Below are 15,366 nucleotides of genomic sequence, written 5' to 3' on the forward strand. Positions count from 1 at the left end.
GGGGAACCCCCGGCCTCCCTCTCCCGCATCCTCCGGGAACTCGAGGGGCTCCGGGCGACGGGCCCGGCAAGTTGTGGAGTTAGCCCCGGGCTCGCTCGCCCGTGCGTGCCAGTCCTGGGCCAAGGGGGGCGGCCTGCCGGCTTGTTGCCCCCCACCCCCCCGCGTAGTAGGGGAGACGGGCACGGGTGGGTCGGAGCGAGGTCGCAACCCGCTCGGCTGCCCCCCTTGGCCCGGGCGTCCCGGGCGTCCCGGGCGCTGCTTGCCGCGCCCGCGCTCGGTCCTGCTGCCCAGCGGCGTCCTGGGTGGCGACGGGCACAGTTCCCTGCCTTTCGCCCGGGTACCTCCCTGGCTGTTTGCTCGCTCGATTCCCAGGCAGGAAAAGTGAGTAGGAACAGGGACCCAGCTTTCCCAGCCCCAGGCCCAGCCCGGCGGCACTTAGCCTAGGTTTTAGGGAGGGCGAGGCTCCCTGGACCCGAGGCCTCAGCCCCGGGGCTTAACCTTTTTGCTAAACCGAGCTCTCCTTTAGGGTAAGCTTGGTGAAAGTCCCTGGGAACCTTTGGGAGTGTGCTTTTTTTTTTTTTTTTTTTTTTTTTTAATGTCTTTGATCGGTGTCCCCTTTCCTCTGTTGAATATTGTTTTCAGGAAAGGTTTCCCTGGAAATAGGCTCCAGAGCCTCCAGTCCTTTCCAAAGTAGTTTCCGAATTTTAAACAGGAGTTGGTGGTGAGTGAAGAAACAAAGGAATCAGCTGTGTCTTAGAGGCGGACAGACTGGGAGTCTGTGACACATGTTGATCTCTGAGGCATTCCGGGAGTTTCTGGCTCCTTAGAAATCTAATGAGCTTCTGAAGGTAGCAAAACTCAAAGCAGAAAGAGTTTTTTCTTTTAAAATTATTATTCTCTTTGGAGTTTTTAAAAGCTTCCCCCCCCCCCCCCCAATGGGACATTTTATCTTGTGGGGAAAAGAATATCAAGGCGTGCCCTAGGTCTCACGACCGGACCCCTAACTCGGCTGGTGGAGCTGAGTTGGAGTTTGTGTGCTAGAACGTAAGTGATTAAATTGGAGCTTGTGGCGAGGCATAGTGGCTGCAGAGGAAGCAGAAGCCATCTGTAGGTGTCCGCGAGAAGAGGTGGTTGTTGGATTGTGCGTGATGAGCGCTGGTTCTGTATTTCTTGGGATTTGTAAGACCAGGGGCTTGGGACTTCATTCTTTAAAGTTGTGAATTGTATCAAACCTGCTTATTAGTGAATCATAGGTTCAGCAAGTGAGTGGCATCTTCCAGAGGCGGTTATCCAATGTTTAATCATCAGTTTATCACCTTTTGTGGAAGAGACAGTGAAATAAATAGACTTTTTAAACAAACAGTGCCTCCTCTCTTAAGTGTGGGTTCCTGCCTGGACTATGTTGAAATGTTTCCCGTCTTCCACATAAGCTGCTCTGCTTAGCTGAGGTTAAGTGACATAGTAACATTCGTAAGGCTTAGCTGGTTCGGGCAACAGAGTCCTCATCATTGCTTAGGTCTTCGCCTGCACCCAGTGCTTCAGAGACAAAGGAGAACCAGGCTGTGGTGGTGGTGGTTACTCTAGTGGAGAAAGAGCTCTTTCCAAACTTACCCTTGAAAGTGCCCTAGGAGTGGAAATTACACACATCTCCCTATATATTTCAAAAAGGACATTGATCTTTGTTGCTTTTACTCAGATGAGTCCCCTCCAACACCTCTGAGAGTTAAAAACCACGTTTAAAGCTTATGGGAATGTTAGACTTAGAACCACGTCTTGACCTCATCTTCCAACTCTGTATAACTTTTGCTTAATTAAACACCTTAAAATACTAAGTTTGGGACAAGCAATGTATGTCAAGGAAGCCCAATGCTCTTTGACTCTTTCAGTTTTAAAAGCAAAACATCATGATAAAAAATAACCTATACCACCACCTAGAGTTTGTTGTTAGTTTATTGCTCCTGAAGTTGGCTTACATTGTCATTTCTCTTGCAGTTCTGATACAGTTAAAAAAAAAATGATTAAGAAGTGCCATCTTGTGCAGGACCTTCCAAGGAAACTTTTTTTTTTAAGTAATAAATAGCAAATGCCAATTTAAATTTTCCATGCTACCTTTAGAATCAAAAATTATATCAAGTTGAGTGGGCTCTGTTCCAAAAGATATTCATTCAGAAGAATACAAAACAATTTCCATCGTATTCTTTCAGGTAGCTTAAAGTGATTGCTTAAAAGAGTCTATGCGCTGTTATCAGAGAGTCCAGAAATCTCACAGATTAAATGCGAGGAGGAACTTCTGAAGTCCAGGGAAACAGAAGCAATGCCAAAATGTGGGCGAGTGCTAATACTATATAATTTCTCTATATTGAGAAGGTAAGAGAGAATGCAGACTGTAGTTAAGATATGAGAAGTGGGGATGAGTTGAAGTAGTGATCTTTCGTTGTTGTTGGTGTTGGTGGTTTTATGTGGGAAAGCAGTCTTCAGTGGGAGAGCCTAGGGAGGCAGCTTTGGGGCTTGTTGTCATGAGGTTTATCATTGTTTATGGAGGAAGTCATTCCCCCTTCCTGTGGTATAGCCAGAGAGAAAGATGGCCTCCAAGATCTTTAATTGAATATGCAGAGAACTAGAGCAATGTATTAATTCTGTCAAACGTCACTATTTTAGAACATTGAGGACAACTAAAAATGAATTAACTTATATCTGAAAGCAGAGTTTTATGGAAGGTGACAGATGAGGCAAAATATGTCAATCCACTGGAACAAATACGAAGATAAAGAGCTGTGCGATCCTTGGCTCCCTAGGAAAATGAAAAGGAAGAGGGTTATTATTAATTTCAGAGGTTCCATTGAAAGCCAGTCCTGTGGGATGATAATAGAGAAGTAATTTTGGAATGCATGAGGTTAAAGGAATTAGGTTTAGAATTTTAAAATCTGAAAATTTGAAGAACCTTGAAATTTCATGTTTTTAGTATTTCTCTGTAAAAGCAGGAAGGATTTTGTGTGTCAGGTTAAAGGATAACTCTCAACATAAATTGAAAGTGTAATTGTTATCCTGGAAAGGCATGTGGTCCCCCTAAATTGTGATCTGATGTTTTGCTTTTTAAACTTTGGTATCATTACTTTTTATTATTATTATTTTTCATGATATGGTTCCATAGGCACAAGGATTCCCCCCTCCATCCTCTGTTTCTCCCCGCCCCCACACCGTTTTTCCCCATATTATAACAATTGTATAGTCTTTCAACAATAGCCACAAGTCCAACATTGTGCTGTTTTAGCATATGATGGCATTGCAGGTACAGACAATGGTAGTATCCTGTTGTCAAGGTATGTTTAGCAGTTTCACTGGAAGTGTTTTTTTGTTCTGGAGTGGAGATAGCATTCCTTTTTAAAGTGTAGGATAACGAGAAAAAGAAGGAATCTGTTTTTTTCTCTCTTTCCTTTCCTTCCTACATGTCCTCCCTCCTAATCCCTTCCCTCATCTCTGTCTGCCTCCTGCCCTTCTTCCCTGTCTTCCTTTTCCCCTCCCTCTTTTCTTCCCGCTTCCCTCCCTTCCTCCATTCCTATCTCTTTTCTTCCCCTTTTCTAAACATAAAGTTTCTGCATCTCTTCATGTTTTCTTCTGTGAATATTGCCTTTCTGGTCATATGATAAGGTCGAAGTTGTTTACTCTCCAACTTAAGGCCATCTGCCCCGTCAGGTGGTTGAGCAGTAATGAGTGAGTTTCTTTTGTTTTAATAATGATTTTCTGTTAACTGGATGAAGCTTGGGGAAGAGGCATTTGCTAGACTAACAAGGCTCTGTATGTTCATGTCTTTCATTGGATAAATATTTTTACTAAAAAGAACCTTGAATGCTGTAAGAGAAGTCAGAAATGTTTTCAGTGGAATGTGGTGGTGGAACTTGCTGGTTGTGAGTTTGAAGCTGTGAATGTACAAAGTATATGCCATTGGGTTGCAGACTTTTTATTTTGTTACTTTGCTGGCAGGGTGTGAGGGATGCTGCTAGGGGATAAATGAGCAAGCTAATCATGATAGCACAGCAATCAGAAATATATACCAGGATAATCACTAAGAGTTCAAAGATAAAATTAAGGAATGTCAAATGACAAAGCAGGCAGTGGAATGAGCTGAGGATTATGTCCAGAATTTGGAATGGACAAAAAGTCAGTGGAGGAGAGAGAGCTTGTTTCTGTATCCTGTTTGTATGTGGTGCTGAAACAGGGGCTTGCCTTGCTGATGGTAATGGATTCTGTTTTATGAGGCCAGCAGTATTATATAAATAGTGGTTGGTTGAGGTAAAGAAATGACAAATTGCGCATTTGTGTGTGTACATTGTTATTAGTGTGTTAGACTCATTTGGGTGATCTAAAGTGGCACCAGGAGTTACAGTTTGTTTGAGGGAAAATGACTTGATTCTGGCTGTTCTTTGGTTTAGGTTTGTGAGAGCTGTAGCTTTGGTCCTAGTCAACATGGAAAACTGAGAACTGAGATTTGGATGGTGACCTGGAGAACTCTCATAGTGTGTCTTTGGTAAAGGTAACATAGAATTGCAAAAGGAATGCTTTATTTAGGGAAAACAAAGCTTTCTTATTTATTTTATATGGATTTCTTTGGAAGGTGAAATAAGTGGTTCATTCATTGCGTGGGAGATAGCAGCTTAATCCAGATCACTACCTGGGTGAGACAAGGACCTGTGTGCTAGGGCCCTCACTGTGGCCCTCTGTGGGTGTGCAATCGCAGAGAGCTGGAGTTGGAAGAGGGCCTGCGAGCACAGGGCACTGAGAGATGGGATGTGGGAGTCACGAGCCAGTTTTCAATCTTTGTGCCAAACTCCAATCTCGAATGTTTTCTCTATTTGATGATTCAAGATGGGTGGAAAATTGAGATTGACTGTTCTTTTCCCGTAAGTGAATGTCTGTCTTTCTTTTTTTCTTTTTTAAAGAATTTCAACAATAACATGAAGAGCAGATTTAATGATTGTAAGGACCCAGAACGCCGTAATGGAGATTACTGAGGTTATGAAAAAGACATTCGCACTATATCATATAAACTTAGCAGTATCATGATAATTAAACAAGCTTTGGGTTGTTCTTTGGGCCTGGATTGTGTCATAATGGTTCATCCCCTACCTGTGATGCTGATATTTCATGTGGGTGCTGGCTTGTGTTCTGGCTGCTCCACTTCTGATCCATCTACCTGCTAATGTGCCTGGGAAAGTGATGGAAGATGTTCCTAGTGCTGAGGCCCCTGCAGCCCACGTGGAGGCCTGACAGCAGTGCCTGGTGCAGTCCTGGCTGTCACCAGTGTTTGGAGAGTACACCAGCAGTTGGGGAACTCCTCTTCTACCCTCTCTTCTCTGTGACTCTACCTTTTGTATAAATGAATGAACCTTAAAAAAAGAGCAATAAGATTTAACAGTCTTGAAGATTATGTTATGGATAACGACATTTAAAGAAATTATGATTGATCTGATTTGTATTTTGGTTGATGTGACTTCAAAAAGAATTCCCAATATGTGTTAAAAATTTGGCTAGAAAGGCGTTTGTGACGTTCATTCATTAATCCATTCGTTCATTTCTCCCTCTGTCCTTTTTCCTTCCTTTATCTTCCTTTTCTGTAGGTAGGATTAGGTTAAAAAATAAAGAAACATGTAAATGGAATTGCTTCTTTGTTGGAGTAATAGTGGTGCTTGAAACTCAGCACTGGGATGGTTGAACAGTTAATTCTCCCCACAAACTTCAAGGAATAAAAGTTCAGAGTTACAACTCATCTTGCCTCTTTGTCAGTTTGTGAAACTGTCTTCAAGAATGTAAGAGACCCTTATTTGCCTTAAATTTCAGATCACTGTGTGAGTAAGCCTGGAGTTTCAAGAAATATTAAACTGGAAGGCTGCTGAGAATTTGAGTCATCAGCGTAAGGTGCCGCTGGGGCAGGATAACTGATGGACCTGATGTTGATGTTTACTCAGAGCTTTGGTAGAAAACAGCCTCTCCCCTTGGATGTTACTTAGGAGAGTCATTTCTCAAGCACCTGTGAAGTGATAGTCATGGCTACTCCTTGTTTTCAAACCTGGAGTTGCTAGGTGATTGAGAACAGCTCTGGAGCTGTTTGAAACTTGTATTATTAGTAGTTTTTTACATTATTTTACATTTGCATTCTTTGTTAGCAGTTGAAAGGACTAGGTAAAAATCTGGTGATTAGTTTTGGATAGTTAAGAGAAAAGCTTAGCTGTGAGTGATTATCTAGTGATTATTTCTCTCCTATGCTTTATTTTAATAGTTGAATTTGCCTGTACTCTAAATAATGCAAAAATATTCAATATGCTGCTGTCAAAAACTTTAAATGATAAATTATCAGTGAATAATAAGAAATGTTACGATCTTAAATTTAAAATAGTGTATGATGTTTTATGATAGCTTGAAGTTATAGAACACTATGTGTGTGTAATAGGACACAATCACAGTTTTAGATTTAGAGTTCAGAATAAAAAAGGGATTTCTGTCTTGAAGGATCATTCTAGAAGTCAGGAGATGAACTATTTAAGGGATTCAGAAAGGCTTGTGAACAGTATGTTTTTAAGCTTCTTAAATTCCCAAATCCTAATAATTAGGAGTAAAGTAATTGTTGATAGGGCATATGTGCAGAAGGAAAGAAAAAATTAAGGAGAGGGAGGAGAGCAGAAAAAGATGGAGGTTATCAAGAAGTGAGGAGTTGGAAACATGTGGAACACTGCAGATGGGAAGGAAGGAAAGGCCCCGGATGAATTAATCACAGTTGCAGTTTTTCCCCTGAAGGGACTATTTACACAGTGTGCAGGGTGGACTCTGGTTTGATTTTTGAAAAACAGGCTAAAAAAAAAGTTTGTGTTTGTTATTTGTTATTGAGGTTTATATTCTCCAACAAAATCAGTATAACAGGGATGAAAGGAAAGTACTCTTATTTCCCTAGCAGCATCTGTAGAATGTGAGAGTTATATTTGGTTTTTGAAATTGTGAAATTCTGAGCGTACACGTTAGTTTATGTTGTTGTTGACACTTAAGATTTCAAGCCTGTTATTTTTTTCAGAGCAGTAGACATGAACAGGTTAAAAAAAATGTGGAATATACACAAAGAAACCAACAGAAGAACCCGCAAAAACCAAAGTAGTGTTGAGTTTTTTGCCTTGTCCTTTTTCTGTTGGGAGGAGGAGCATGGAAGGGAAGATAGCTGGCGTTTTGGGAGCTGCTGCCTGGCGCCAGGCATAGTGTTGGCCACTTTGCACGCATTTGGCTTATCCTTCCAGTGACCTGACTTTCTGAGTTTAGACTGATCTAGCCTTCCAGGTGCAACAGTGAAATTGGGGGCCACATGGCTAATATCATTGATGTTGATATTTGATTCTCTGTGAGACCGGACTTTTTTTTTTTAACAAGAGGCCATCTGATTTTCAGGAAGTTGTTGAAAAACCTGTTCCTTTCCTCCTGATACCCATAACTCTCAGGCTGAGGGTGCAAGCCTTCCAGCCAGGATCCTGGTCTCACCGGGCAGGCATGCTGCTGCTGGTTGATGATTCTGTAGCAGTTCATTAATGCTGGAAGAGAGCGGATGTCCTGCTGCCTGCATTTTACTGGAGAGAAACCCAGGCAACCACCCAGAGTGGCTGAACAGGTGTCTTAGCAGTGCTTGCTGTGGAGAAGTGTCCCACAAAATTACAGCAGTGAAAGCAACAATGTTTCTTGATATAATTCATTAAAATAGCTTGTCATGGCCTTAATCCGGATGTTCCCAAGGCTAATTATGTTTATCCACTTCAAGGAGCAGTTGTAGCAAATTTGGAGTGGGAATTCTTCCTGGTTGAAAAGTTACAACTCTTAAAAAAAAAAAAAAAAAGAAAGGGAAAAAAGTTGCAGCTCTTGACTATTACTGTCCTGAATAGTTTTTTTATTACTCTGTTTTCATCCATAATAATTTTGTTAAACACTATGCTGTGGTAATAAACAAGTCTCGGTAATACAAAGAGGAAATTGACAGTGCATCTCTGCAGTATTGGAAAACAGTGAAAAAAAAGATGAGGAGTAGTTGACTTCATTTTGGGGATAGAGCATGGTTAGAAAGGAGATTTTTGAGGGCTGTGGCACAAAGTGCATTTTGAAGTACACACCAGGCATGTTCTTTTATTGTTAAGGCCATGAAAAATGGAGTTATAAACCTCTCCACCTCTTTTTACTTACCTCATTTAAAATTTATGGAATTTTGAACCCAAAACCAGTTATACTGAGTGGATAAGTAATGAGACTCATATTCACAGTACTTTACTGTGCTTTGGGCTTTGAATTGCCCAGTAAATGTTGGAAAAACAAAGGATTTGTGTAAAAGCTGAAAGGAATGTTTTGCTTCTTTCTTTTATTATGTTAGGAGAGAATCTTGTATTTTGGCCAAATAAAAAAAAGTAAAACGGTGACAGTGAGCAGTATGGGAAAAGCACCTTTACCTTCAGATGTGTACTTACATTGTTACTCTAGCCTATCTTTACCTTTTAAAAAGAGTTAATAGACTGAATCTACATGAGTTGAAGAATTCATGTAAGCATTGAAGATGGCAGTTTTTAAATTCACCGTCTATTTCTTCCCCTGGTGTCTAGATGGTTGGTGTTTTTTTGAGGCAGAGCCCAAGGTGATGCATTGCTAATGCCATTGCTAAAATATTAGTCTTACCTGTCTATCCTATAACACCTGAGTGCTCTGAGTCAAGTTTCTTTTTTTTTTCCTGTTGTTATTGTTCCTTTATAAACTTTGAGTTTTTTTCTGCCGCAACTTTCAAAAATTGAAGTAATCTCATCAAATTCTTTCATTTTTCAGGGTAAAAAAATAATCTGATAAAAGCTGTGCATGCTGTAGATTTAAGCACAATTGTCTTAGGGGATTCTTTTATTTATTCCCCTCAACGGACAGCTCAGTTTAGAGGTATCTTACGTATGGAAGAACACACAGCTAGTTTAGACTATAAGTCAAATAATGACTAAAATATTATCATTTATCATTTATGCCATTTATGCATTGTCTGATTTCTTAGTTTTTCCCTATTTTTGCCCATTAGCCTGTTATCTATCTCATTTGTTTCTCAGCATCTCTCCCGTTTTTTTTCTAAATTATTATTATTATTATTATTATTATTATTATTACTAGGAGGAGTCCATGTAATCCAGTAAGGTAAATGATTGCCTGTCATCCAGCAGTTTGTTTTGTTATTTGAAAATTTTCAGATCACTTATTATCTATATTTTATAGAAGACAAAATTAAATCCCTAAGAATTTACATAAACTTCTAGTGTCACACAGTTGCTAACAGTTGAGTGGGTCCAAGACGAGGAGTCAAGTATTGATTTATTTGACACTTTTATGTTTGTTTCCTTGTATAAAGCAATAACAGAAAGCAAGGTTTGCATTTCAAGTGCTAGGAAATGGTTAATACCATTTGGCAAGGAACCCAGCTGTAAAGTGCAGGTTACCACCTGGGGAAAGAACTGTAATGAGACCCCAGTTTGAGAAACTGAATGAGAAGGAGCTACTAACTTCACCCAAGTTCTGGTACATTTTTGCTCATGATGTTGAGAACTCTTAGGATTTAGTTGCTGTTCAAGCATTTGTAATGTAATTTGTAGATTGAGAATTTAAAGTAGTGAATTTTGCATAGATTCCTAGAGTTGTTTTGTTTGTTGCATTATGTACATTTTTGGGTCCTATTTAAAAAGAATAAGGGAACTTCCTGTTCGTAGATTAATAACCAGCTAAGTACCTTAAATTGACCAGGACATTCACAAGATGATTTTACTTGTTACTACCTAGTGATGGACTAAACCCACCCATGGAGGTGTTTGGGTTTGTTGGTTCAATTGGGAATGTAATTCAGAGGGTACAGACTCTCTTTCTGTATTCCGCTGTGAAAAAGTAAAATAAATTGAAAGGTAAACTGGGCAGTGTGATAATGATGTGCCATGAGCCATATGCCGCGTATTGAGCTCCATATTTTTAGGAAGAAGGCCTGAGAGAGGACACCTGACTGGTCCTTGACATGGGCCACAAGCTGATCACTTTTCTTGCATTGAAAAGGCAAATTGGAATGGGATTTGTTTTTGTTTTTGTTTTTTTTTCACTCATACGATAGTGGGTAAAATAATTTAGAGGCTCATTACAGTCCTCAGTCTCTAATAAGATAGAGTTTTCCTATTTTCTGTAACCCCTGATTATAGCAGTCACAGTTGTGCTCCTCAGAGCCTGTAAACCCTATAAACAAGCATATTCATTGTGTCTGGTGGCGCTGTCAGTGCCTGGCCCAGAGAAGGATGTCTGTAGACATTTGAACTGTACCAGTCCAATGGTTGGTAAAATCTGGCTCTTTGGGGCCCAGATGGCCCCTCTTTACACATAGCAGCTGTTAATTATGTGTTAACTCATGAATAATAGATGGATTTTTAAATTTAAATTAGGAATTCTAAGAGGAATATTTCTTCATAAAATTTATCATCTTTTTATAGGCATATTAATTATGAAGGAAAAAATGCAACTGTTGGTGACATTATAATTAATTGCCACTTGAAATAATTTGTTTTGTAAGACCAGGTTTCTTCAGAAATACACAAATTATATTAGAAAACATGTTTAGCAAAATTATTGGGACTAACATTTAAGGGTTTAGGGGTAAGGGACATGGAGCCTCCTATTTTGAGAACTCTGTGGACAGTTTCCTGAGCTTTACTTCCAGTAGTGAACAAGGACGCACCAGCACACCTCATTGCCTCGGCTTTGACTGCTGGGGATGTGGAGGCATTTTAACATTTCATGTATGCACTTCATTGTCATGTCTGAGAATCTTAAAAGTTAGAGGATATGGTCCATCATGAAGTCTCCATTTGTCCCATATTTCGCTGCCAACATGTAGCTGAGATGAATGATTGTCCTATTCTGTCTTCTGTCTTTTCTTGGTTAGAATTCTGAGTCCAGCAGTTCAAGTGGGGAGATCTCCAAAGATACTTTGAGGTATTCCCAGATTAGTTTCTTGTATGTTCTAGCAAGCACAGGGCCCGGCACAGTCCATCACCCTGATCAGCTGGTGGTTGCAATTGCTGTGTTGGTTCTGTTTTCAGTCCCGAGTTGCACTGGAACCAATGGGTGTTGCAGTCCAGTCTGGTTCGGCCCTTATATCAATCAGTGGACCACCTCATCGAGCGAAACTGGCAGTGACTCATAACTGGAGAACTATTAACTCCACTTGAGCACATATCTCAGAGCATGCCCCACATTCGGGACTTGGGGTGGGTGGGAAACCAGGTGGGGCTTCTCCCTCAATATCCCCCTTTACCTCAGATACATGATGGAAACAATATGGACATAATAGCATTGCCCACCTCCCTATCCCCCTGAACCTTTTTTTTTTCTTTTTCTTGTTTTTCCTTCAACTATAGTTAACTATGTAAAGATTGTCAACAACAATACAATAAAATGGATAAAAAAAAAAAAGTTAGAGGATATCAGGAACAGTTGATGGTTCAAAACCAGGTAAATGATAGGGCTTAACTAGAATCTGAAACCCTTTTGTTATATTTTGAAAACTAGGATATATACTTCACCAGAGGTGAATTTCCTGACTGAAAATACTCCCATGTTGAACTCCATTAGTAATTGCTGGTGGGAGGCAGAAAATAAAGTGTGTTGAAATTGGAGCTTAGAAATTTCTAGATCATAAATTTATTTTCAGTGCTAAAGAAAATGTATAAAATATCTGGATATCTAGAGAATTGCTTCTAAACAAGTACCGTTTAAAAACATTTAACTTAGGTTCTTGCTTTTTTTTTAAATCAAAGGTAAATTTATGCTTTGGTAGTGCTTGTCTCTTTTAGGTGGGAAAGACATCTCTCATGGCTCACATAGTTTTCTGTCTTCAAATGCTTGTAAATTATAGTAAAAGAAGAAGCTGGTGGACTAATGTGCAATGTAAAAAAAGAGAAACGGAAGCCTATTTGCCATGTATGTTGCATTCCCAGTTGTGCTTCTGTGTGTGTCCTGAATACTGAGCTCCTTTCTCCTTCATTGCCCAGCAGTTTCAGTCGTTACATTAGAAAGTGCATGCATTTCTATATGTTAGTGTCAATTTGCTATTTTTGGGTTTCTCAGCAAACGCTCAAGCTTAAATTCTATCCGTGAAGTAAAACTTAGAACTAACATGTGGTATCTCCTTTAAATTATCTTTCAGTGAAAAAGATGAGTGACTGAATTTGCTGTAACTTGCCCTGCTGCACATGTGTGTTTAGCTTTAACCATTCATCTGTGCATGTATTTCACATTTACATATCTTTGTATATTCATCCTGATGATGCCAAAGAAGGTTTTCCTTCGAATGTACGTTCTAATGGCATGAACACATTCACCTTGAATTTTAAATTCTTGTCTCACACTCTTGTTTCTCCCTTTATAAGTAATGAATTCTCCTATTGGGATTATTCATTGCAAAATTATTCATTTGCAAAATTATTATGTTAAATTTTTATGTTAAAGGTGTAATGGCCTGTTACCTTAAACCTGTAGGACTCAAGGCTAACCAAAGTAGAAGATAAAATATTGGTTAATATGGACAGTAGATAACAATAGACCTTTGAGTGATCAACAAAAGAGATAAAACCTTACTTGAAGTCTTCTGAAAATCTAAACTGACAATGCAGGTCCTTATGCCAGTCTTGTAAATCGAAATTTTGTGTTACTAATTTGTAATTTGTTTCATGTGTCACAGTATTTTTTTCCCCTAAAATGAATGGAAGGAGAAATAGTAGTATGACAAAATTAAAGTATCTGTAATAGCATGTTACTGCATTTTAAATTGTTTTATAAGGGGCCCGGCGGCGTGGCCTAGCGGCTAAAGTCCTCACCTTGAAAGCCCCGGGATCCCATATGGGCGCCGGTTCTAATCCCAGTAGCTCCACTTCCCATCCAGCTCCCTGCTTGTGGCCTGGGAAAGCAGTCAAGGACGGCCCAAAGCTTTGGGACCCTGCACCCGTTTGGGAGACCCGGAAGAGGTTCTTGATTCCCGGCATTGGATTGGCGCGCACCGGCCCGTTGCAGCTCACTTGGGGAGTGAATCATCAGATGGAAGATCTTCCTCTCTGTCTCTCCTCCTCTCTGTATATCCGGCTTTCCAATAACAATAAATCTTACCAAAAAAAATTGTTTTATAGGGAATTTTAAAGTTTTGCTTTTATTTTTGGAATTCTGCAGATATGGACAGCAATCCACATGCATAAGATAGATTTAAAAAAAAAAAAAAACTCTTTGGGGGAGAGTTTGGCCTTGTTCTTAAGATGCCAGTTTGCATGTCCACATCCCATGTCACGGGACCTGGGTCGAGTCCTAGCTCCATTCCCAACTCCAGCTTCTTGTTGGTAGGCACTCTGGGAATCTGCAGGTAATGGATGGCCCAAGGAGCAGGGTCCCTGCCACCCATGTGGGAGGCTGGGATTGAGTTTCACCCTGGCCACTGCTGGCGTGTGCAGAGTGAACCCTTGGATGCGTGTGTGCTTGCTTACTATCTCATTCTCTTCCCTCCCTCCCAAATAGATAAATAAATATTAAAAAGACATTTTAAAAGTTGTACATTTGTGAATGTCAAATAGGGATAAGTGTCATTTTACAATAGTTTCTGTATCTTAAGTCATTGTTTCTAAAATGACATCAGGAAAGAAAAAAACCTGCATTTGTATGGATTGCTTTGTGAATGTTGCAGGATTGAACAGTGCCCAAGGATTGTTTAGTTTGGAAGAAAAAAAAACAGTCAAGAGGGAATGGGAAGTTCTGTTTTCTGAGTGGAAAAAGGAAAACTTCCAAACTGTGTTGAAGAAACCATGTATTTTGGTTCAGGTCTGTCTGCATAGCAGTTCTAGAAGATATTGAGAGGGGATTTCTAGTGAAAATCTTTGTATCCTTAACACACTGTTGCTGCTTGACATGTTAATCAGAGGAATTTGGAAGAGAAGAAGAGTTAGAACCAGGGATTGGACAGATGTTAGTGTGAGTTTTCTGTGGAAAAACCACAAGATGGTTGAGTCATTTAATGTTTCCTAGCCTCAGTTTCCTTTGTAAAGTAAGGCGGTGGGACTAGAATCATAATTTGGTTGTTAGCTCTGTGAGAAACCAGCATTACTCGAAAATGAGGTTTCACTTTGGAAACCTGAGTATCAGGGTGCATAGAACTTAGGGCTGGGAGACTGTCTCATGCAATATTTTGATCATGGCATTTAATATTTTACAGCAAAGTTTTTAGTTTAACATAATTGAACTTGTACTAGATAGGGTTAATAGGCTAGAACAAAAGGTCAAAGCGTAAGGCATTAGGCTTAATTAAGGGAGAGCAGGAGTGGCAGGAGTGTGTGACAGTTAAATGGGTTTCCCACAGACTAATGTCGGTTACAGTGCAACCATGCCTCAACTTAAGTGGGTTATTTTGTGCAAAGGGCAGCAGTGATTAGCAGTTTGACATGCCAGACACTTCTGGCCAATCCCATCTGTTTTAGAGGTTAAAAAAGCACACCTTTATGAGCTGATGGATTGATTTGTGTGCCCGTCTGGTAAAGATTAGAAGTCCAAGGCCAGTGCAGTAAATGTCAGTTATAGAATATTGTACTTTCTTGTTTTAACCGTCAACTCTTTTATAATGGGGGATAACTGCTGTTTATGGAGTTGAACACAAGATGGGTGGGGGAACAGGTGAGTGAGGAAGAAAAACATTTCCTAGATGGAACTGGAATTAACATATCCTGTAGCAGGTGTTCCACATTTTATGGAGTGTTTTTGACCTTTCCTTTGCAGTTTGAGTCACTTTGTTCTGTATTATCTGAGCAGTGCTGTCAGTCCAGGATTCAATTTTGAATAGAGTTAGTAGGTGTCTTCCTTTAGGCTCCTCTGTTCCAGGCAGTTGGACAGTTTATCTGCCTATCATGATACATTTTAGAAGTATATTTTGTTCATTGCTTGGGAAGGAGAGAGAGAACAAAAGGGGAAATAAAGAGAGACATGCATGTGTGTGGGCCTGCACATGAGCACAGACATACAAAGTTCTGTGTTCTTTAATGTGGTCACTCAGGTATAGCCACAAGAAAAGACACTGGACAGGTTCAGGAAAGCAAAATTGTAATAGTGGTCCTAGGAGGCATAGCATGCTATGCAGGGCTAAAAGGCAAAGCATCAGCAAGGGTTAGGAAGCCAACAAGGCAGGAGCTGGTTGCAAATTTTATTGGAGTTTCTGCAGGACAGGCAAGACAGGGCTGGGTAACCAGGTTTTGGTTAATAATAAGCTTAGATATAGAATAATGATGTTATAACAACAATTTAGGTTGAGCTATGGTATAT

General features: G+C 40.0%; 1 protein-coding gene across 3 annotated transcripts in view; it reads left to right on the plus strand.

Moving 5' to 3' along the window:
- Positions 1-245: 245 nt before the first annotated feature.
- Positions 246-15,366, plus strand: part of NRIP1 (nuclear receptor interacting protein 1) — a 92,383-nt gene continuing 77,262 nt past the window's right edge. For 2 of the 3 annotated variants that reach the window (XM_058661752.1, XM_004588612.3), the window contains exon 1: positions 246-381. The gene's annotated coding sequence lies outside the window, so the exon portion shown is untranslated. Of the gene's footprint in view, positions 382-1,010; positions 1,045-15,366 lie in introns of those variants that run through there. The other variant, XM_058661753.1, reaches the window with a different exon arrangement.

Source organism: Ochotona princeps, chromosome 3, assembly GCF_030435755.1.
Source record: "Ochotona princeps isolate mOchPri1 chromosome 3, mOchPri1.hap1, whole genome shotgun sequence".
Classification (NCBI taxonomy): Eukaryota; Metazoa; Chordata; class Mammalia; order Lagomorpha; family Ochotonidae; genus Ochotona; species Ochotona princeps.